Source organism: Somniosus microcephalus, unplaced genomic scaffold (assembly GCF_052327205.1).
Source record: "Somniosus microcephalus isolate GS21.2 unplaced genomic scaffold, FLI_Smic_1.0 scaffold148, whole genome shotgun sequence".
Taxonomy (NCBI): domain Eukaryota; kingdom Metazoa; phylum Chordata; class Chondrichthyes; order Squaliformes; family Somniosidae; genus Somniosus; species Somniosus microcephalus.
This window is the reverse complement of record NW_028225335.1, coordinates 259,932-282,496: the sequence shown is the minus strand read 5'-3', so window position 1 is coordinate 282,496 and position 22,565 is coordinate 259,932. Positions and strand designations below refer to the sequence as shown.

General features: G+C 46.5%; 1 protein-coding gene and 1 long non-coding RNA gene across 2 annotated transcripts in view; both read right to left on the bottom strand.

Moving 5' to 3' along the window:
• LOC147082191 (uncharacterized) overlaps positions 1–22,565 on the bottom strand; it is a 344,589-nt gene that overhangs the window by 281,606 nt on the left and 40,418 nt on the right. The gene's annotated exons all lie outside the window — the stretch shown is intronic.
• LOC147082193 (uncharacterized) lies at positions 9,452–15,211 on the bottom strand. The gene is made up of 2 exons (XR_015076246.1): positions 12,881–15,211; positions 9,452–9,852 (listed from the first exon to the last, which is right to left on the bottom strand). It is a non-coding gene; the product is annotated as an uncharacterized LOC147082193 (long non-coding RNA).

Genomic DNA, 22,565 nt, shown 5'->3' with positions numbered 1-22,565 from the left:
TCAGCCCTTTGAGTGACATTCCCCAATCAATCCTACCCAACTCATGCCTCAGACCATCGTAGTTTCCTTTATTTAAATTCAGGACCCTAGTCTCTGAGTCAACTACTTCATTCTCCATCTTAATGAAGAATTCGATCATATTATGATCGCTCCAACCCAAGGGGCCTTGTACAACAAAATTGCTAATTAATCCTTTCTCATTACATAATACCCAGTCTAAGATGGCCTGATCTCTGGTTGGTTCCTCGACATATTGGTCCAGGAAACCATCCTGTAAACACTCCTGGAATTCCTCCTCCACAGTATTGTTACTAATTTGGTTAACCCAATCTAAAGTCACCCATAATGACTGCTGTGCCCTTATTGCACACTTCTCCAATTTCCCTTTTAATGCCATCCCCAACCTCCGCATTACTGTTTGGAGGTCTATATACCACTCCCACTGTTTTCTGCCCCTTGGTATTTCTCAGTTCTACCCATACAGATTCCACATCATCAGAGCTAATATCCTTCCTTACAATTGTGTTAATCCCTTCTTTAACCTGCAATGCTACCACACCTCCCTTTCCTTTATGCCTATCTTTCCTGAATATTGAATACCCCTGGATGTTGAGTTCCCAGCCTTGGCCACCCTGGAGCCATGTTTCCGTAATCCCAATCAAATCATATTCGTTTACCTCTATTTGCGCAGCTAATTCATCCAGCTTATTACGAATGCTCCTCGCATTAAGACACAAAGCCTTCAGGCTTGTTTTTTTAACGCTCTTAGACCTATTAGAATTATTATTTACTGTGGCCATGTTTCAGTGACTCATGTACAAGGACACCCAGGTCCCTTTGAGCATCTGCATTCCCCAATCTTTCACTATTTAGGAAATACTCTTAGGAAAGAGAGAGCAGACAACAGGACAGGGAGATTGAGAGAGAGGACACCGGGAGAGGGAGGCAAATAAGAAAAGGAGGCACAGCAAACAAAGAAAATGGTGTTTAGCTGCTTTTGAAGGGTGCGAGAGGTACAGAGTGGTTTTGGGTGAGAGTGGCAAAGCACAGCATGGCAATACCTGAGGTTTTCTGCAATGAGAGAGTTATCCAGTTTCAGAGTGTGGGCAATACAGCTGTAGAAGATCACTCACATATAGAGGGCTCAGACCACCGAGATATTTCAGACTTAGGGTGAAGGCCTCAGTGATTTTCGGGGGTGCTGAGAGCCAGTGAGTCGGCATGTCTGAGGCCAAAGGTTTCAAGCACTGAGAGTGACCACAATACCGCATTTAATGGCAATTTCATTTTGACCCGGCTGTTAGCAGGAGGAGTCATTAACAGAGGCGTGGAAGAGGAAGGTTAACCTGCCATCAGTGTGAACATAGTCTCCATACTCACCAAGTCCACCGTATTCGCAATATTGATCACTCGCCGCATCACAGCATCTTTTTTATTCTTCAGATTCTGATACTGAAAGGAATCCAAACGATTGGTGCTGATTCAGTGAGCAAAATAGCTCAACCCCCCTCCCCACTCCCCACCCACACTCCCCACCCCTACTCCCCACCCCCCACTCCCCCTCCCCACTCCTACTCCCCACCCCCCACCCGCTACTCCCCACCCACACTCCCCATCCCCATTCCCACTCCCCATCCCCTCCCCATCCACACTCCCCACCCCCCACTCCCCCTCCCCACCCCCCACTCCCCACCCACACTCCCCATTCCCACTCCCCACCCACACTCCCCACCCACACTCCCCACCCACACTCCCCATCCCCTCCCCAACCACACTCCCCACCCCCACTCCCCAACCCCACACCCCGCCCCCACTCCCCAACCCCACGCCCCATCTCCACTTCCCACCCACACTCCCACTCCCCACCCACACTCCCCACCCCCCACTCCCCCTCCCCACCCCCCACTCCCCACCCACACTCCCCATCCCCATTCCCACTCCCCACCCACACTCCCCGCCCACACTCCCCATCCACACTCCCCATCCCCTCCCCAACCACACTCCCCACCCCCACTCCCCAACCACACACCCCACCCCCACTCCCCAACCCCACGCCCCATCTCCACTTCCCACCCACACTCCCACTCCCCACCCACACTCCCCATCCCCCCATCCTCCCTCCCCATCTTCCCACCCCCACTCCCCATCCCTCCATCCCCACCCCACCCACACTCCCCATGATCCCACCCACATACCCCACCCACAAAGCACACCCCACTTCCCACAATCCCACTCCTCATTCCCCACCCATACTCTCCATGATTCCACCCACATGCCCCAATATCCCACCCACACTCCCCACGATCATAAGTACATAAGAATTAGGAGCAGGACTAGGCCATTTGACCCTTCGAGCCTGCTCCGCCATTCATGGCTGATCTTCGACCTCATCTCCACTTTCCTGCACTCTCCCCATATCCCTTGATTCCATTAATATTCAAAAATCTATCGTTCTCTGTCTTGAATATACTTAATGACTGAGCCTCCACAGCCCCCTGGGGTAGAGAATTCCAAAGATTCACCATCCTCTGAGTGAAGAAATTTCTCCTCATCTCAGTCCTAAATGGCCGATTCCTTATTCTGAGACTATGACCCCTGGTTCTAGACTCTCCAGCCAGGGGAAACATCCTCCCTAGATCTACCCTGTCAAGCCCTGTAAGAATTTTGTATGTTTCAATGAGATCACTTCTCATCCTTCTAAACTCTAGGGAATATAGGCATAGTCTACTCAATCTCTCCTCATAGGACAATCCCCCATCCCAGGAATCAGTCTGGTGAACCTTCGCGGCACTCCCTCTAAGGAAATTATATCTTTCCTCAGCTAAGGAGATCAAAACTGTACACAGTACTTCAGGTGTGGTTTCATCAAAGCCCTATATAATTGCAGCAAGACTTCCTTACTCTTATACTACAACCTCCTTGCCAGAAAGGCTAACATAACATACCGAAATCTCTCCGAATCCCAACAGTTACTAGCCTTTAACCTTGTAAAAAATATTCCACTTTTCCATTCTTCCTACCAAAGTGGATAATTTCACACTTCCTTGCATTATACGGTACGATAGCATAGTGGTACATTATTGGACTAATGATCCAGAGACATGAGTTCACATCCCACCATGGCAGCTGGGGAATTTAAATTCAGCTAATTAAATAAATCTGGAATAAAAAGATATTCCAGTAATGGTGACCATGAAACTACCGGATTGTTGTAAAAACCCATCTGGTTCACTAATGTCCTTTAGGGAAGGAAATCTGCCGTCCTTACCCGGTCTGACCTTCATGTGACTCCAGACCCACAGCAATGTGGTTGACTCTTAACCACTCTCTGAAATGGCCCAGCAAGCCTCACCACCACCTTCTCAAGGGCAATTAGGGATGGGTAATAAATGCTGGCCATGCCAGCGATGCCCACATCCCATAAACAAAAAAAATACTCTGCCTGCCAACTTCTTGCCCAATCACTTAACCTGTCTATATCTCCTGTCCTCTTCACAACTTACGATCCCACCTAGCTTTGTATTGTCAGCAAATTTGGATACATTATGCTTGTTAATCTCCTCTTAACCTTCTCTGCTCTAAGGAGAACAACTCCAGCTTCTCAAGTCTCTCCAGATAACTGAAGTCCCTCATCCCTGGTACCATTCTAGTAAATGTTTTCTGCATCCTCTTCAAAGCCTTCACATCCTCCCTAAAGTGTGATGCCCAGAATTGGACACAATACTCCAGCTGAGGCCTAACCAGTGTCTTATAAAGGTTTAACATAACTTCCTTGCTTTTGTACTCTATGCCTCTATTAATAAAGCCAAGGAATCCGTATGTCTTTTAACAGCCTTCTCAACTTGTTTGGCCACTTTCAAAGATTTGTGTACATACACCCCCAAATCCCTGCACCCCTCTAAAATAGTACCATTTAGTTTATATTGCCTTTCCTCATCCTTCCTACCAAAATGTTCACTTCAGAATTCTCTGCATTAAATTTCATCTGCCATGTGTCTGCCCATTTTACCAGCCTGTCTGTGTCCCACTGAGGTCTGTTACTATCCTCCTCATTGTTTACTACATTTCTGAGTTTCATCTCATTTGCAGACTTTGTAATGATGCCCTGTATACCCAAGTCCAGGTCATGAATATATCTCAAAAAGAGCAGTGGTCCAAACCAACACTCCCACTATGCCTGGAGGCCCTGCACAGGCCATTCACCGGCTGAACGATTTCGCACGTGAAATTTTGAATGGGCTGCACAGCCCATTAAAGGGACCGTGCACCCAAAAATAAAAATTAAGGGAAACATTGGTCCTAATACCAAACCCCGGGAGGACACCACTGTAAACTTCCCTCCAGTGTGAAAAACAACCGTTCACCACCACTCTCTGTTTTCTGTCCCTCAGACAATTTTGTATCTACGCTGCCACTGTCCCTTTAATCCCATGGGCTTTAATTTTACGAACAAGTCTATTATGTGGTACTTTGTCAAACACCTTTTGAAAATCCATATCCAAGATAGCAACCGCATTATCCTCATCAACCCTCCCTGTTACTTCGTCAAAGAACTCATTGAATCATAGAATTACAGCACAGAAGGAGGCCATTTGGCCCATCGAGCCCGTGCCGGCTCTCTGCAAGAGCACTTCAGCTAGTCCCACTGTAGTGTCCAAGTATCAATAATACATGGACTGCAGGAGAACAATAATAACAGGTATTTACTGAACAGAGGGTAACTTAAGACTGAAGTACAGAAGCCTGCTATGGTTTTATATACAGGTGTGGTCACTGCCGGTACTGCAGTATAAAATCAGTTCTCTTAAAGGTACATACACAACAATTCCTCCCCTTTTAGATAAACAGTACATAACATTCATTTAACAACTAAATAATAACTAATTACAATTACAATTTTCTCTGTACTATATACATCAACTGAAATAATCATTTATAAGTTCAGTCTTTGAGGAGGCTTCCTGATCCTGACTGGATAGCACCTTTCTCAAGTATCCTGTTCTTGCGGCGGAGTCGATTCTGGCTCATTGTCATTGGTTGGTTCGTCAGCTTCCAATACCACTGCTTCTGAGGTAGACGCAAACTGTACTTCAGGTTCATTACCAGGTGCACATGCTCGTGGTATGGGTTTGGCTTGTTCCTGTGACTCTAGAATCTGGTCAGCATGGCGTCTCACGATGCTCTCTCCAACGTCCACTGTGTACAATAGTGGTCCCTGCTGTGTGCATATCGTTCCTGGCTGCCATTTTTCTGTTCGGTAGTCGCGGGCCAAGACTGGTTGCCCTATCTTGAAGCTCCTGGTTGGCTTCTCATTTATGTGCTGGAACTGCTTATCCTCAACATCTCGTCTTATGTTTGGTTTGAGCAAATCCAAGCGACATCTTAGTCTCCGGTTGAAAAACAGTACGGCTGGAGTTTGGTTGGTTACTGCATGTGTCGCATTCCGGTAAGCAAACAGGAAGTTATCCACCTTGTGTTGCAGTGGTATGTCGTCATTATACATTGCTTTTTATGGCCTTTTTAAAGGTCTGAACAAACCTCTCAGCCAATCCATTTGTGGCTGGATGATATGGGGCAGATGTGTAATGTTTCACCCCATTATTCTTCAGGAACCTCCGGAAATCCTCAGACACAAACTGTGGGCCATTGTCGGAACAGATCTGTTCTGGCAACCCATTCCTGGTGAAGATGGTCCTTAGGACTGCAATAGTTTTCTCCGTGGTGGTGGACATTTTAATGACCTCTGGCCATTTCGAATGGGCGTCCACAGCGATTAGAAACATTGAGTCCATAAATGGACCAATGAAATCAATGTGTACCTGTTGCCATGGAGATGAGGGCCACTCCCATGGATGTAGCGGGGCCTGTGGTGGAGCGTTTTGGACCTTCTGGCATCCTGTGCATCTCTTGGTCATATCCTCAATTTTTTTATCGATTCCCGGCCACCACACAAACGCCCTGGCTAGGCTCTTCATTTTTACCCCTCCCAGATGACCCTCATGAAGCTCATTGAGTACTCTATCTCTCAACTTGGGTGGAATTACCACTCGGGATCCACACATCAAGGTTCCCCGGCACACTGACAGCTGTTCCCTCCTTGGTGAGAATGCTGGCAACAGTGAGTCGCCATATGCTGGCCATCCCTTCTCCATCAAATCATAGACCCGAGAGAGTGTCGGGTCATTTTGGGTTTCCTTCTCAATACTTGCATTTGTAACAGGCAAACATTCGACTATGGTCGCATGGAATATCTCCACCGGGTCCACTGCAGGTGCTTCTTCCGCCGTAGGCAATGGTAGGCGCGACAGCCCATCAGCGTTTCCATGTTGTTTCGTACCTCTGTACTCTATGTCATACTGATGTGCCCCTAGAAAAAGTGACCATCTTTGCAGCCGTTGCGCCGTCATCACCGGAACGCCCTTCTTTGGGTTAAAAATTGAGACCAGGGGTTGATGATCAGTCAGTAGGGTGAATTTCTGCCCGTGCAGATAGTGATTGAACTTCTTCACCCCCCACACCAGGCTGAGGGCCTCCCTGCCAATCTGGGCGTAGTTACGCTCGGCTGAGGTTAGCGAGCGCGATGCAAAGGCTATTGGCCTCTCTGAACCATCACGGAATTTGTGTGACAGCACCGCTCCAATGCCGTAAGGTGACGCATCACATGGCAACCGAATTGGTAGTGTTGGGTTGTAGTGGGCCAATACTTCTTTTGAAGTGATTTGGCATTTACATTCCTGAAAGGCACGCTTACACTCATCACTCCATTTCCATGTTACACCAGTTTGAAGGAGGGCGTTCAGTGGGTGCAGAATTGTAGATAAATTCGGCAAGAACTTATGGTAGTAGTTCACCAACCCAAGGAACGACCTCAGTTGCGACACATTTTCTGGTGCTGGAGCCTTGACTACAGCCTCAATCTTGTCCGGCGACTTATGCAACCCTTCCTCATCAATCATGTGGCCACAATACAAGATTTGTCTCCTGAAGAACTCACATTTGGGACGGTTGGCTCGTAGCCCATATTCCTGCAATCTAGTGAGCACCTGCTCCAGGTTGGCAAGGTGTTCACTGTCATTTTCGCCCGTAACCAGGATGTCGTCCAAATAACACTGGGTCCCCGGGATCCCTTGCAGGACTTGTTCCATCGCCCTCTGCCAAATAGCCGGGGCTGTTGCTAGCCCAAATACCAGTCGGTTGTACTGGTAAAGACCTTTGTGAGTGTTTATCGTGAGGTATTTCCTAGATGCTTCTTCCACCTCCATTTGTAGATACGCTTGGGCCAGATCAATCTTCGTAAAGCATTTCCCTCCAGATAGTGAGGCGAAAATATCTTCTTTCCGTGGAAGTGGATATTGTACTGTGTGCAGGACTGGGTTCACAGTTACCTTGAAGTCCCCACAGATGCGAACCTTCTTCGGCTCCCCAGGCGTGCTGCTTAATGATTTCTTCATTACAGGAATGATGGGTGTGGCCCACTCGCTCCAGTCCACCTTGGACAGCACACCCGAACGCTCCAGACTCTCCAGCTCTGCTTCAACGGTTGGGCGGATCGCGTACGGTACCAGTCTGGCCTTAAAAAATTTTGGGTTTGCGTTATCTTCGATTTTTATCGTTGCCATTACTCCTTTTAGAGTCCCAAGTCCTTGTTGGAACACCTCTTTCGCGTCAGTTAGAATTTTTGACAGTCGTCCAGGTGTGACGTCATCATCCTTTTTGTCAGTCACAGTTAGCGCCTGAATGGAATGCCAATCCAATTGTATTTTTCGGATCCATTCACGTCCCAATAATGGTGGTCCTCCATCTTGTAGTATATATATATAGTTTCTGTGTTTCCTTGCCGTTGTATTTAACTGGCACCCTTATTTTTCCTCTGGGGTAGACTTTTTGCCCCGTGTATGTCTTCAATACAATGGATGTGTCCTTCAAGGGTATGTGTGAGAATAGCCGCTCATAGTCTCGTTGATTCATGACAGTTAGGGCTGATCCTCTGTCCAATTCCATCTTTACTTGGGACCCTGCTATCATGAGGGTGACCCAAATGGTTCGGTGATCCTCCTTTGCGATCACGTTGTGTAACTTTAGACAACTTAGTCTCCTGCTCCCGGAGTCATTATCACTCTCCTGACCTTCTGAACTACTGTCTGTCATTTTTTTTACTTTCTTGTACTTTTCCTTAGTAGTTCTTTTAGTGTTGGTTTTCTTTCCCGACCTGCAGACTCTTGCTATGTGTCCCATTTTCCCACATTGCCTGCATACTTTGTCCTTAAACCAGCAGTCCTTCTGATCATGGGTTGTTCTGCCGCAGCGATAGCACTTTTCTGCTCCATACACCATTTCGTTAGCGCTGTATTCTTGTTGTTTCTGTTGTATTTCCGCAGCTCCCCGTGCTGCTGCTTCGTAGGATACTGCCACGCTGAAAGCCTGTTCTAGCGTCAGGTCCTTTTCCGAAAGTAGTCATTTCTGGGTTCCTTCACTCTGGAGCCCGCAGACAAACTTATCCCTTAAGGTGTCTGCCAGTCCTGCTCCGAACTGGCAGTGCTTCGATAACTTGCGTAGTTCCATAAGATAGTCAGCATTGCTCTCATCTTTGTGCTGGTTTCTTTTATGGAACTTGAATCTTTCTGCTATCAGCAGTGGTGTAGGGTTTAGGTGTTTTTGTAAGATATTAACAATCTCTTCAAAACTTTTCTCCATTGGTTTAGCTGGGGTAATTAAATTCCGTAATAGGCCGTACGTTCTCGCGCCCATCAAATTTAATAATACCGACGCCTTCTTTCCATCGGCCACCTCATTTGCCTTGCAGTACACTTCAATTCTTTCCACATACGTGGTCCAGTCTTCTACCTCGTTGTCGAAAGCAGTGATACTGCCACTCTTTGGCATCTTGGGTGGTTTAAAATGGCACCTCCCGCGCTTTTTCTTCTTCCCCAATGGAATAAAATGGTGCCTCCCGCGCTTTTCCTTCTTCCCCTTGCTGCCACGCTACTCCTAGCATTCTACAGGGTAATGGCGGCGACCCGCGGCTTCGGCGCGTCTCACTTTTCCTTCCCCTCGTTTTATTTTCTTTACACTGCCCGGTTCTTGTGGGCGCCACCCTCTCTCTCTTTTCCTCCCGACGACGCTGCACAGCCCCTTTGCAGAGCCGCTCGATCGAGCTCGAGCCCGCCGCAGTCCGGAAGGGTCAGCACACTACCTGCTACCAGCACGATTTGCTGGATCACCTTGACTGGGGAGCCAAGCCCAGCTCTCCACAGCCTCCCCTGTAATTCTCCGAACTCCGATGGATCCCTGGGCGGTTGCCCGCGGTCGACGCCCGTTGCTCTGACTTCGACCTCCAAGAAGCTTCTTTTCAGGGAAAGATCCCCGTGAGGTGATGCAGTACTGCAGGTGAGTTCGAACCTGCTCGTCGCCAGTGTAGTGTCCGCATATCAATAATACACGACTGCAGGAGAACAATAATAACAGGTATTTACTGAACAGAGGGTAAGCTTAAACTGAAAGTACAGAAGCCTGCTATGGCTTTATATACAGGTGTGGTCACTGCCGGTACTACAGTATAAAAAGTCAGTTCTCTCTTAAAGGTACATACACAACTTCCTTAACAATGGATTGCAGCATTTTCCCGATGACTGATGTAGCTTTCAAAAGCTCTTATAATAATGTGTCCATGACTACACAAACCACTCTGGGTCCAGGTATAGTGTGTATCAGTAAAACAGGTTTATTAAGCATTAAACATCCGGTACAAAGAAGTAGTACTTAACAAGAAGATAGTCACAGTCTGTTCGTTCAAACCCCGGCATTCCTTCCGAGTGTCCGCGGCGCAAGTCTCCTGATGTATCTTGCTGTGTTCTGTTGACCGAAGCTCCTATCAATCTCTGGTTACACGGTGCGTGCTTTCGATGTTCAAAACCTGTATCTTTATACCCATTTCCCTCTCGTTTTGCCGACATGGCAGTAATTAACCCTCTAACATCTGGTAAAAAGTCTTGTTCCCCTCTTTACCCATCTTATGACCTTGTTTGATCCTTCTGACTTTTTCTCCATGCATAACAAAGTACCCTTATCTCAGATGTTCACTTTTCACACAACACTCCCCAGAATGTTGACAAAACAGTCGGTCCATCCGATAGCTGGACCAATGAAGGACGTCTCCAACTCTTATCTATCTCTCTAGTTTTATCTCTTTAAGCATAATATTGCTGAATTCCTCGTCTCCGTAAAGTTAACACAACATTCCATTACTTCAGTAATTTTAAACAGAGCTTTTTAGTCAGGTTGGCATAATCCCATCCTGCTTTGCTCTCAGCCATTCTCCATTTTATACAGGCTTTTAGGCTCTTAACATACAATTTCACATATTATATTTATATTAGAATGGTTATCGAATCTTAATAATGTTTACTAAATCCTACAGGTGCACCCTATCCTACACTGATGTCACGCTAACTGGCCTGTCGTTCCCTGTTTTTCCTCTCCCTCCTTTCTTGAATAGCGGTGTTACATTTGCGACCTTCCAATCCGCTGGGACCATTCTACCGCTATAGGGGGGGAGGAGCTAAACACGATCAAAATCACTAAGGAAGTGGTACTCTGTAAAATAATGGGACTCAAGGTGGATAAATCACCTGGACCTGATGGCTTACATCCTAGGGTCTTGAGGGAAGTGGCGGTAGGGATTGTGGATGAATTGGTAATAATTTTCCAAAACTCCCTGGACTCAGCAAAGGTCCTGGCAGACTGGAAAACTGCTAATGTAACACCCTTATTTAAAAAGGGCAGTAGACAGAAGGCTGGAAACTATAGACCGGTTAGCCTAACATCTGTGGTAGGTAAAATTTTGGAGTCCATTATTAAGGAGACAGTAACAGGACATTTGGATAACCATAATTTAATAGGACAAAGTCAGCATGGTTTTATGAACGGGAAGTCATGTTTGACAAATTTGCTGGAGTTCTTTGAGGAAGTAACATATAGGGTGGATAAAGGGGAACCAGTGGACGTAGTGTATTTAGACTTCCAAAAGGCATTTGACAAGGTGCCACACAAAAGATTATTGCTTAAGATAAAAAATCATGGGATTGGGGGTAATATTCTGGCATGGATAGAGGATTGGCTATCTAACAGAAGGCAGAGAGTTGGGATAAATGGTTCATTCTCAGACTGGCAATCAGTAACTAGTGGTGTTCCGCAGGGGTCAGTGCTGGGTCCCCAACTCTTTACAATCTATATTAACGATTTGGAGGAGGGGACCGAGTGTAACATATCAAAGTTTGCAGATGATACTAAGATGCGAGGGAAAGTACTGAGTGAGGAGGACATAAAAAACCTGCAAGGGGACATAGACAGTAAGTGGGCAGAGATTTGGCAGATGGAATACAATACTGGAAAGTGTGAGGTTATGCACTTTGGCAGGAAAAATCGTAGAGCAAGTTATTATCTTAATGGCAAGAAACTGGAAAGTACTGAAGTACAAAGGGATCTGGGGGTCCTGGTGCATGAAACTCAAAAGGTTAGTATGCAGGTGCAGCAAGTGATTAAGAAGGCCAATGGAATGTTGGCTTTCATTGCTAGGGGGATAGAATATAAACATAGGGAGGTATTGCTTCACTTGTACAAGGTATTGGTGAGACCGCACCTGGAATACTGCATACAGTTTTGGTGTCCATACTTAAGAAAGGACATACTTGCTCTCGAGTCAGTACAGAGAAGGTTCACTCGGTTAATCCCGGGGATGAGGGGATGGACATATGAGGAGAGGTTGAGTAGATTGGGACTCTACTCATTGGAGTTCAGAAGAATGAGAGGCGATCTTATTGAAACATATAGGATTGTGAAGGGGTTGGATCGGGTGGATGCCGGGAGGATGTTCCCGATGATGGGTGAAACTAGAACTAGGGGGCATAGTCTTAGAATAAGGGGCTGCTCTTTCAAAACTGAGTTGAGGAGGAACTACTTCACTCAGAGGGTGGGAGGTACATGGAATATGCTGCCCCAAAAAGCTGTAGAAGCTACATCATTACATAAATTTAAAACAGAAATAGACAGTTTCCTAGAAGTAAAGGGAATTAAGGGTTACGGGGAGCGGGCAGGAATTTGGACATGAGTCTAGGTTCGGATCGGTCATGGCCCTGTGGGTAGCAGAGCGGGCCCAGAGGCCGTGTAGCCTGATCCTGCTCCTATTTCGTGTGTCTAATTCTGTTAGATTCAGGAGATGGTTCTATGATAGTAGATTGGCGGTTAGGATCAGATCAGCCATGATCTTATTGAATGGCGGAGCAGGCTCGAGGGGCCGATTGGCCTACTCCTGCTCCTATTTCTTATGTTCTTATGTTCTTACAATCTAGGGAATTTTGGAAGATCAAAACCAATGCATCCACTCTCTCTTCAGCCACCTCTTTTACAACCCTAGGATGTAGGCCGCCAGGTCCAGGGGATTTGTCGGCTTTTAGTCCCATTAGTTTTCCGAGTACCTTTTCTCTACTTATATTAATGACGTTAAGTTCCTCACCCTCATTACACCCTTGGTTCCCCACCATTGTTGCTGTGCTTTTTGTGTCTTCTACTGTGAAGACATTTTTTTAATGTTTCTGCTATTTTCTTATTCCCCATAATAATTTCTGCTGCCTCAGCCTCTAACATAGAAACATAGAAGATAGGAGGAGGAGTAGGCCATTTGGCCCCTCGAGCCTGCTCCGCCATTCAATGAGATCATGGCTGATCATCCAAACTCAGTACCCTGTCCCTATAGAAACATAGGCTAAACCTATTACAACACAGTCCAAGCAGAATCTATTACCTGTGAACCAACAGCTTCAAATATCTGATTAATCATTCCAGTAAAATATTTGAATTCACAGCGGAAGATAAGCTGTTTTACCTCTACGATAGATGGGTTCATGTTCCGGAATATGCAGAGCCAGTATACGCACGCCTGCCTTGTACTGAAGGGTCTGCAATGTTAAAAACAATGTTTGGCAGGTTTTCTCAATTACAAAAATGAATCTGACCAGCACAAGTCAAATGAGGAATATCCGGGGGCAGTAGATGACACACGGTCCAACCACCCAGTCCCCAGGTTTGACACATACCGTACACTACTCTGCCCATCTTACCTTCAGCCGCCTGTTCAGCCATTCATTACACACCACATTCAGTGTTCTCGCAGCTCTGTACATGTGTACGTATGTTGGAAAGTACAGGGGCTGCACTGTGGTACAAAGCAGTAACATAGTGAGGGATTGAGATGACAACACAAAAAAACAGGTTTTAGCTGTTTATTGATATCTTCTCAACCCTGAGATAAGACAGATCCTGACTACACGCTCCAGCCTGTTGGTCTTACTATTACATACAGGACTTACATGGGCAGCTTTATTCCTTTTCATCAGCATCGTGACATACAACTCAAAGTACAGTGAGATAAGGTAGCAGCTGGTGTGAATGGGGGGCTAGAGGGAGGACAATGATGAGGAGGAGATAGGTTCTTGTGACCAATTCCCCACATGGTCAGCTCTCAATCATACAGAGGCTAGCTGCTTCCCTGCATTTATATAGTGCCTTTCACGACCACCGGACTTCTCAAAGCACTTTACAGCCAATTAAGTACTTTTTTTGAAGTGGAGTCACTGTTGCAATGTAGGAAAGGGACCAACGTTTACTTTTGCTACTCTTTTCCTTTTTACATACTTGTAGAAACTCTTACAATCTGCTTTTATATTTCTTACTAGTTTTCTCTCATTCTATCTTTTCCCTTTTTATCAATTTTTGGTCAACCTTTACTGGTTTCTGAAACTCTCCCAATCCTCAGGCTTACTATTATTCTTTGCAACATTATAAGCTTCTTCTTTCAATCTAATGTTATCCTTAACTTCTTTAGTTAGCCACGGTTGGATCACTTTTCCTGTGGAGTTTTTGTTTCTCAATGGAATGTATTTTTGTTGAGAATTATGAAATATTTCTTTAAATGCTAGCCACTGCTTATCTACTGCCATATCTTTTAATCTATTTTTCCAATCTACCTTAGCTAACTCGCCACTCATACCTATGCAATAGGCTTTATTTAAGTTTAAGACTCTAGTTTTGGACTGAGGCAAGTGTCTCTCAAAATTAACATAAAATTCTATTATATTATGATCACTCTGCCCCAGAGGATCCTTTACTATGAGATTGCTAATTAACCCTGTCTCATTACACAACACATGATCTAAAATAGCCTGTTCCCTGGTTGGTTCCATGACATATTGTTTTAGGAAACTGTCCCAAATGCATCCCATGAACTCATCCTCCAGACTACCTTTGCCAATTTGATTTGTCCATTCTATATGAAGATTAAAGTCCCCCAAGATTATTTCATTATTTTTGTTGCAAGCTCCTGCTATTTCTTGATTAATATTCTGTCCAACGGTTTAGCTACGGTTAGGGGGCCTATATACTACTACCAGTGTTTTCTACCCCTTGTTATTCCTTAGCTCCTTATTCTACTTCCTGATCTTCCGAGTCGAGATCATTTCTCGCTTCCGTTTTTCAAAATGACGGCCACGGGATCTTTTACGCCCCCCCGAGATGGCAGAGGGGGTCTTGGTTTAACGTCATAGCCGAAAGATGTCACCGCTGATAGAGCAGCTCTCCCTCAGTACTGCCCTGGAGTGTCAGCCTAGATTACGTGCTCAAGTCTCCAGAGTGGGACTCAAACCGACGACCTTCTGACTCTTACTCCCTGTAAGGGCGGGAGCGGGGACTGCAGGGAGGATGAGCAACCTGGCCACAGCACCGTGGTACAGGGGGCCATTCAAGTGGAGGGAGTAAAAAGAAATGTTGTAGTGGTAGGGGATAGCATCATTAGGGGGATAGATAGGGTTCTCTGCAATCAAGAGCGGGAGTCCCGAAGGCTGTGTTGCCTGCCCGGTGCCAGGGTTAAGGACATCTCTTCTGGGCTGGAAAGAAACTTGGAGTGGGAGGGGGAGGATCCAGTTGTCATGGTCCATGTTGGTACAAACGATGTAGATAGGACAAGGAAGACGGTTCTGTTAAAGGAGTATGAGCAGCTAGGGGTCAAATTAAAAAACAGAACCTCAAGGGTAATAATCTCTGGGTTATTACCTGAGCCACGAGCGAATTTGGCTAGGATAAATAAAATTAAAGAGTTAAATGCGTGGCTCAAAGACTGGTGTGGGAGAAATGGGTTTTGCTTCTTGGGACACTGGCACCAATACTGGGACAAGAGGGAGCTGTTCCATTGGGACGGACTCCACTTGGCCAGTGCTGGGACTAGAGTCCTGGCGAATCATATAACTAGGGCTGTAGAGAGGGCTTTAAACTAATAAGTGGGGGGGAGGTTTCTAGAGAGCAAATAATAGAAATGAGAACAGAGAAGGTCATAGACTTAGGTAGCAGTGGGGGAATTAAAAAACAGACATGTCAGGAAGGGACAGAAGGTATGGAGTAAAAAGTAAAGTACTAAAAATGGAAAAAACAGGAACTAAGTGTTACAAAACATATTTGAAAGTTCTTCATCTGAATGCACGTAGCATTCGTAACAAAATGAATGAGTTAACGGCACAAATAACGACATATGGGTATGATCTTGTGGCCATTACAGAAACATGGCTGCAGGGTGACCATGACTGGGAATTAAACATACCAGGTTATTTAACAATCAGGAAGGACAGGCAGGAAGGGAGAGGAGTTGGGGTGGCTATGTTAATAAAGGAAGGAATCACTATAATACAGAGAAATAATATTGGGTCAAAGGAGCAGGATAGTGAAACAGTTTGGGTGGAGATAAGGAATAATAAGGGGAAAAAAACACTAGTGGGTGCAGTCTATAGGCCTCCGAACAATTGCAACTCTGTTGGATGGAGTATTAATCAGGAAATAGTTGAGGCTTGTAATAAGGGAACAGCTATAATTATGGGGGATTTTAATGATCATATTAACTGGACAAATCAAATTGAGCAGAGCAGCCTTGAGGATGAGTTCATTGAGTGTATTAGGGATGGGTTTCTTGAGCAGTATGTAACTGAACCGACCAGGGGGCAAGCAACCTTAGATTTGGTCCTGTGTAATGAGACAGGATTAATTAAAAATGTCCTAGTAAAGGATCCCCTTGGAATGAGTGACCATAACATGGTTGAATTCCATATTCAATTAGAGGGTGAGAAGCTTGGATCTCAAACAAGCGTGCTGAGCTTGAATAAAGGAGACTATGAAGGTATGAGAGATGAATTGATTAAAGTGGACTGGGAAAATAGATTAAAGGGTAAGACGATACATGATCAGTGGTGTACATTTAAGGAGTTATTTTACAACTTCCAAAAAATATATATTCCACTGAGGAAAAAAGGGTGTAAAAGAAAAGATAGCCATCCGTGGCTAAGTAAAGTAATTAAGGATAGTATCCGACTAAAAACAAGGGCATATAAGGTAGCCAAATCTAGTGGGAGGATGGAAGATTGGGAAGTCTTTAAAAGACAGCAAAAAATAACTAAAAGATTGGTTAAGAAAGGGAAGATAGATTATGAAAGTAAATTAGCAAAAAATATAAAAACAGACAGCAAAAGTTTCTATAGTTATATAAAAAGAAAAAGGGTGGCTAAAGTAAATGTTGGTCCCTTAGAGGATGAGACCGGGAAATTAATGGTGGGAAACATGGAGATGGCAAAAACACTGAACAATTATTTTGTATCAGTCTTTACAGTAGAGGACACTAAGAATATCCCAACACTGGACAAACAGGGGGCTCTAGGGGGGGAGGAGCTAAACACGATCAAAATCACTAAGGAAGTGGTACTTGGTAAAATAATGGGACTCAAGGCGGATAAATCCCCTGGACCTGATGGCTTACATCCTAGGGTCTTGAGGGAAGTGGCGGTAGGGATTGTGGATGCATTGGTAATAATTTTCCAAAACTCCCTGGACTGAGCAAAGGTCCCGGCAGACTGGAAAACTGCTAATGTAACACCCTTATTTAAAAAGGGTAGTAGGCAGAAGGCTGGAAACTATAGACCTGTTAGCCTAACATCTGTGGTTGGTAAAATGTTAGAGTCCATTATTAAGGAGACAGTAACAGGACATTTGGATAAACATAATTTAATAGGACAAACTCAGCATGGTTTCATGAAGGGGAAGTCATGTTTGACAAATTTGCTGGAGTTCTTTGAGGAAGTAACATACAGTGTGGATAAAGGGGAACCAGTGGACGTAGTGTATTTAGACTTCCCAAAGGCATTTGACAAGGTGCCACACAAAAGATTATTGCTCAAGATAAAAAATCACGGGATTGGGGGTAATATTCTGGCGTGGGTGGAGGATTGGCTCTCTAAAAGAAAGCAGAGAGTTGGGATAAATGGTTCGTTCTCAGATTGGCAACCAGTAACTAGTGGTGTTCCGTGGGGGGTCAGTGCTGGGTCCCCAACTCTTTACAATCTATATTAACGATTTGGAGGAGGGGACCGAGTGCAACATATCAAAGTTTGCAGATGATACAAAGATGGGACGGAAAGTAGTGAGTGAGGAGGACATAAAAAACCTGCAAAGGGACATAGACAGGCTAAGTAAGTGGGCAGAGATTTGGCAGATGGAATACAATACTGGAAAGTGTGAGGTTATGCACTTTGGCAGGAAAAATCATAGAGCAAGTTATTATCTTAATGGCAAGAAACTGGAAAGTACTGTAGTACAAAGGGATCTGTGGGTCCTGGTGCACGAAACTCAAAAAGTTAGTATGCAGGTGCAGCAAGTGATCAAGAAGGCCAATGGAATGTTGGCTTTTATTGCTAGGGGGATGGAATATAAAAACAGGGAGATATTGCTGCAGTTGTACAAGGTATTGGTGAGACCGCACCTGGAATACTGCATAGAGTTTTGGTGTCCATACTTAAGAAAAGACATACTTGCTCTCGAGTCAGTACAAAGAAGGTTCACTCGGTTAATCCTGGGGATGAGGGGGTGGTCATATGAGGATAGGTTGAGTAGATTGGGACTCTACTCATTGGAGTTCAGAAGAATGAGAGGCGATCTTATTGAAACATATAAGATTGTGAAGGGGCTTGATCGGGTGGATGCGGTGAGGATGTTCCCAATGATGGGTGAAACTAGAAGTAGGGGGCATAATCTTAGAATAAGGGGCTGCTGTTTCAAAACTGAGATGAGGAGAAACTTCTTCACTCAGAGGGTGGTAGGTTTGTGGAATTTGCTGCCCCAGAAAACTGTGGAAGCTACATCATTAAATAAATTTAAAACAGAAATAGATAGTTTCCTAGAAGTAAAGGGAATTAAGGGTTACGGGGAGCGGGCAGGAAATTGGACATGAGTCTAGGTTCGGAATGGTCATGGCCCTGTGGGTAGTGGAGTGGGCCCAGGGGCCGTGTAGCCTGGTTCTGCTCCTACTGTGTTCTAATTCTGTGTTAGATTTCAGGAGATGGTTTTATTCCTGTTCCTGGCTGGGGTGGAGATCGCCTTTACAGAAGGTAAGTACTGTAGAAAATATAGGGACAGAGTGATCTCCTGGAAGAATTTCGATCGCCTAGATGGGTCGGAGAGGAATTTCCCAGATTTTTTTCTCCCAAATTGGCCATTGGGTCTTTTATCTGGTTTTTCGCCTCTCCCGGGAGATCACATGGGTTCGGGTGGATGGAGAGTGATAGAAGATTTGAGGTTAGAATCAGATCAGCCATGATCTTATTGAATGGCGGAGCAGGCTCGAGGGGCCGATTGGCCTACCCCTGCTCCTATTTCTTATGTTCTTGTGTTTCTTATGTTCTAGAGGTGAGAGTGTCGCCCACTGAGCCGAGGCTGAGCCCTCTTAAACTCCAGCCTAGTTACTGGGGTTATCAGCATCTTCAAACTGCCCCCCACCCCACCAACCCCGTAATTGCCATTATTAACACAGAACAGTCCTTCATGTGATTAACAGCAGAATGGGAACAGTGTGCTCAGGTGTGAACTCGCTGGTGTCTCAGCAGGCGAGTTGAACTGGTGAATTCCTTTTCACACACTGAGCAGGTGAACAGCCTCTCCCCGGTGTGCAGTCGCTGGTGTCTCACCAGGTGCGATGACTGACCAAACCTCTTCCCGCAGCGAGAGCAGCTGAATGGCCTCTCCCTGGTGTGGATTCGTCGATGCTTCTTCAGGCCCTTGGAGCATTTGAAACTCTTGTCGCAGTCGGAACATTTAAACGGCCTCTCGTCAGTGTGAACCAGCTGGTGTTCTCGCAGAGAGGTGAGACGAGTGAATCCTTTCCCGCACTCGGAGCAGGTGAACGCCCTCTCGTCAGTGTGGACTCGCTGGTGCAGCAGTAGAGAGGTGAGACGAGTGAATCCTTTCCCGCACTCGGAGCAGGAGAATGGCCTCTCGTCAGTGTGAACCAGCTGGTGTTCCCGCAGAGAGGTGAGACGAGTGAATCCTTTCCCGCACTCGGAGCAGGTGAACGCCCTCTCGTCAGTGTGAACTCGCTGGTGCAGCCGCAGAGAGGAGGGATGAGTGTATCCTTTCCCGCACTTGGAGCAGGAGAACGGCCTCTCGTCAGTGTGAACCAGCTGGTGTATCAGCAGGGTGGAGGAGAGAGTGAATCTCTTCCCACACACGGACAGGTGAACGGCCTCTCCCTGGTGTGAACACGCTTGTGTATCAACAGCTGGCAAGACTGGTTAAACCTCTTCTCACAGTGAGAGCAGGCAAACGGCTTCTCCCCGGTGTGAACTCGCCAGTGTCTCAGCAGAATGGATTGTGTAGTGAATCCCTTCCCGCACACTGAGCAGGTGAACGGCCTCTCCCCGGTGTGAACTCGCCGGTGTCTCAGCAGAATGGATTGTGTAGTGAATCCCTTCCCGCACACTGAGCAGGTGAACGGCCTCTCCCCGGTGTGAACTCGCCGGTGTCTCAGCAGAGCGGATTGTGCAGTGAATCCCTTCCCGCACACGGAGCAGGTGAACGGCCATTTCACAGAGTGACTGCGTTGATGAGTCTCCAGCTTGGAAAGGCAACTGAATCCCTTCCCGCATTCCCGACATTTGCACGGACTCTCCTCGCTTTGATTACACTTGTGCCTCCCCAGGCTGCACCTTCGGTTGAATCCACATCCACACACAAGACACGTGTGCAGTTTGCCCGCACTCTGATTGCTGCTTTCCGCTTCCATATGTCGATGATATTCAGGTCCTGATGAATCGAGTGACTCTGTCAGATCTTCGTGTGAAGTTTGCGTTAAGCTGCCCATCTGTAATTCCTCCCCTTGCAGGAGACGGTAAAAGAGGTTTATATAAGTAATTAATGTAAATACAGGAGAGAAAATAAAGAAAGACTGGCCTTTATACAGCGCCTTTCACGACCAACGGTTTTACAGCCAATGAAGTACTTTCTGAAGTGTAGTCGCTGTTGTAATGTGGGAAACACTGCAGCCAATTTACATGATAAATAATGGCCAGGACACCGGGAATGACTCTCCTGCCCTTCTTCAAAATAATGGGATCTTTTATGTCCACCTGAACGTGTCTTCCGAAAGACAGCCCTCTGACAGTGCGGCGCTCCCTCAGTGCTGCCCCTCCGACAATGCAGCACTGTGAAGCTTGTGCCCCTTTGCCAGGCCCGCTGCCTGCGGCCCCTCTCCCAGATTCCAGCCCCAGCTCTGTGCTGCCTGCGGCCCCTCTCCCAGATTCCAGCCCCAGCTCTGTGCTGCCTGCGGCCCCTCTCCCAGATTCCAGCCCCAGCTCTGTGCTGCCTGCGGCCCCTCTCCCAGATTCCAGCCCCAGCTCTGTGCTGACTGAGCTGCTCTCACCTGGGGACAGCGCGTCACAATCGGGCCCAGCGCACCTGAGCTGGAGAGGCCCCGCCCCCTTGCCGCGCCGCCATTCGTTGGAGGACCAGGCCGCCCAGTTCAGTCCTCCCAGCTCAGCCCTCTTCCGATTGGTCAGCGCTCCCGTCAGTCAGAATCACATTGCTCCGGCTCACTCCGCCCCCCCGCGCGGCTCAATCCGCTCCGTTCGGCGCCCGCGGAGGTCCCGCCCGCCCGACTCTCAGGTTTGGTTTTTCTCGTCCTTTAATTTATAATCTCGCTCTCCGCTCCCCCCTCACCTCGATTTAAATCGATTCCCCAACACTTTACTTTACCCCGGCCGCTGATACCGCCTCTTCCCCGGGCCCGGCCTTCCGTCTGCTCCCCGGAGGCCCCGCGCAGGCGCACTGGCAGCCTGGTGTTGTGGTGAGGGGCCGAATGAGCATGCGCAGCCCTGCCTCTCCACATTTAAAGGGACACCCACCCCCTCCACATTTAAAGGGACACCCTCTCCCTCCACATTTAAAGGGACACCCACCCCCTCCACATTTAAAGGGACACCCTCCCCCTCCACATTTAAAGGGACACCCACCCCCTCCACATTTGAAGGGACACCCACCCCCTCCACATTTAAAGGGACACCCACCCCCTCCACATTTAAAGGGACACCCACCTCCTCCACATTTAAAGGGACTCCCTCCCCCCCTCTCATGTCCACTACTGTGGAGGAGGAATTATGGTTTCCTGGACCAATATGTCGAGGAACCAACCAGAGATCAGGCCATCTTAGACTGGGTATTATGTAACGAGAAAGGATTAATTAGCAATCTTGTTGTACAAGGCCCCTTGGGTCGGAGTGATCATAATATGATAGAATTCTTCATTAAGATGGAGAATGAAGTTGTTGACTCAGAGACTAGGGTCCTAAATTTAAATAAAGGAAACTACGATGGTCTGAGGAGCGAGTTGGGTAGGATTGATTGGGGAATGGCACTCAAAGGGTTGACGGTGGATAGGCAATGGCAAACATTCAAAGACCGCATGGATGAACTACAGAAGTTCTTCACCCCAGTTTGGCACAAAAATAAAACAAAAAAGGTGACTCAACTGTGGCTAACAAGGGAAATTAGGGATAGCATAAGATCCAAGGAGAGGACATATAAATTGGCCAGAAAAAGCAGTAACCTGAGGATTGGGAGCAGTTTAGGATTCAACAAAGGAGGACAAAGGGATTAATTATGAAGGGGAAAATAGAATATGAGAGTAAGCTTGCAGGGAACATAAAAACTGACTGTAAAAGCTTTTATAGATATGTGAAGAGAAAACGAACATAAGAAGCAGGAGAAGTAGTCCATACGGCCCCTCGGGCCTGCTCCGCCATTCAATAGGATCATGGCTGATCCAAACCTAGACTCACTTCCACTTCCCTGCCCACTCCCCATAACCCCTAATTCCCTTATCAGTTAGGAAACTGTCTATCACAGTTTTAAATTTATTTAATGTCGCAGCTTCCACAGCTATCTGAGGTAGCAAATTCCATAGATTTACTACCCTCTGAGTGAAGAAGTTTCTCCTCATCTCAGTTTTGAAACAGCAGCCCCTTATTCTAAGATTATGCCCCCTAGTTCTAGTCTCACCCATCAGTGGAAACATTCTCCCCGCATCCACCCAATCAAGCCCCCTCACAATCTTATATGTTTCGATAAGATCGCCTCTCATTCTTCTGAATTCCAATGAGTAGAGTCCCAACCTACTCAACCTTTCCTCATACGTCAACCCCCTCATCTCCGGA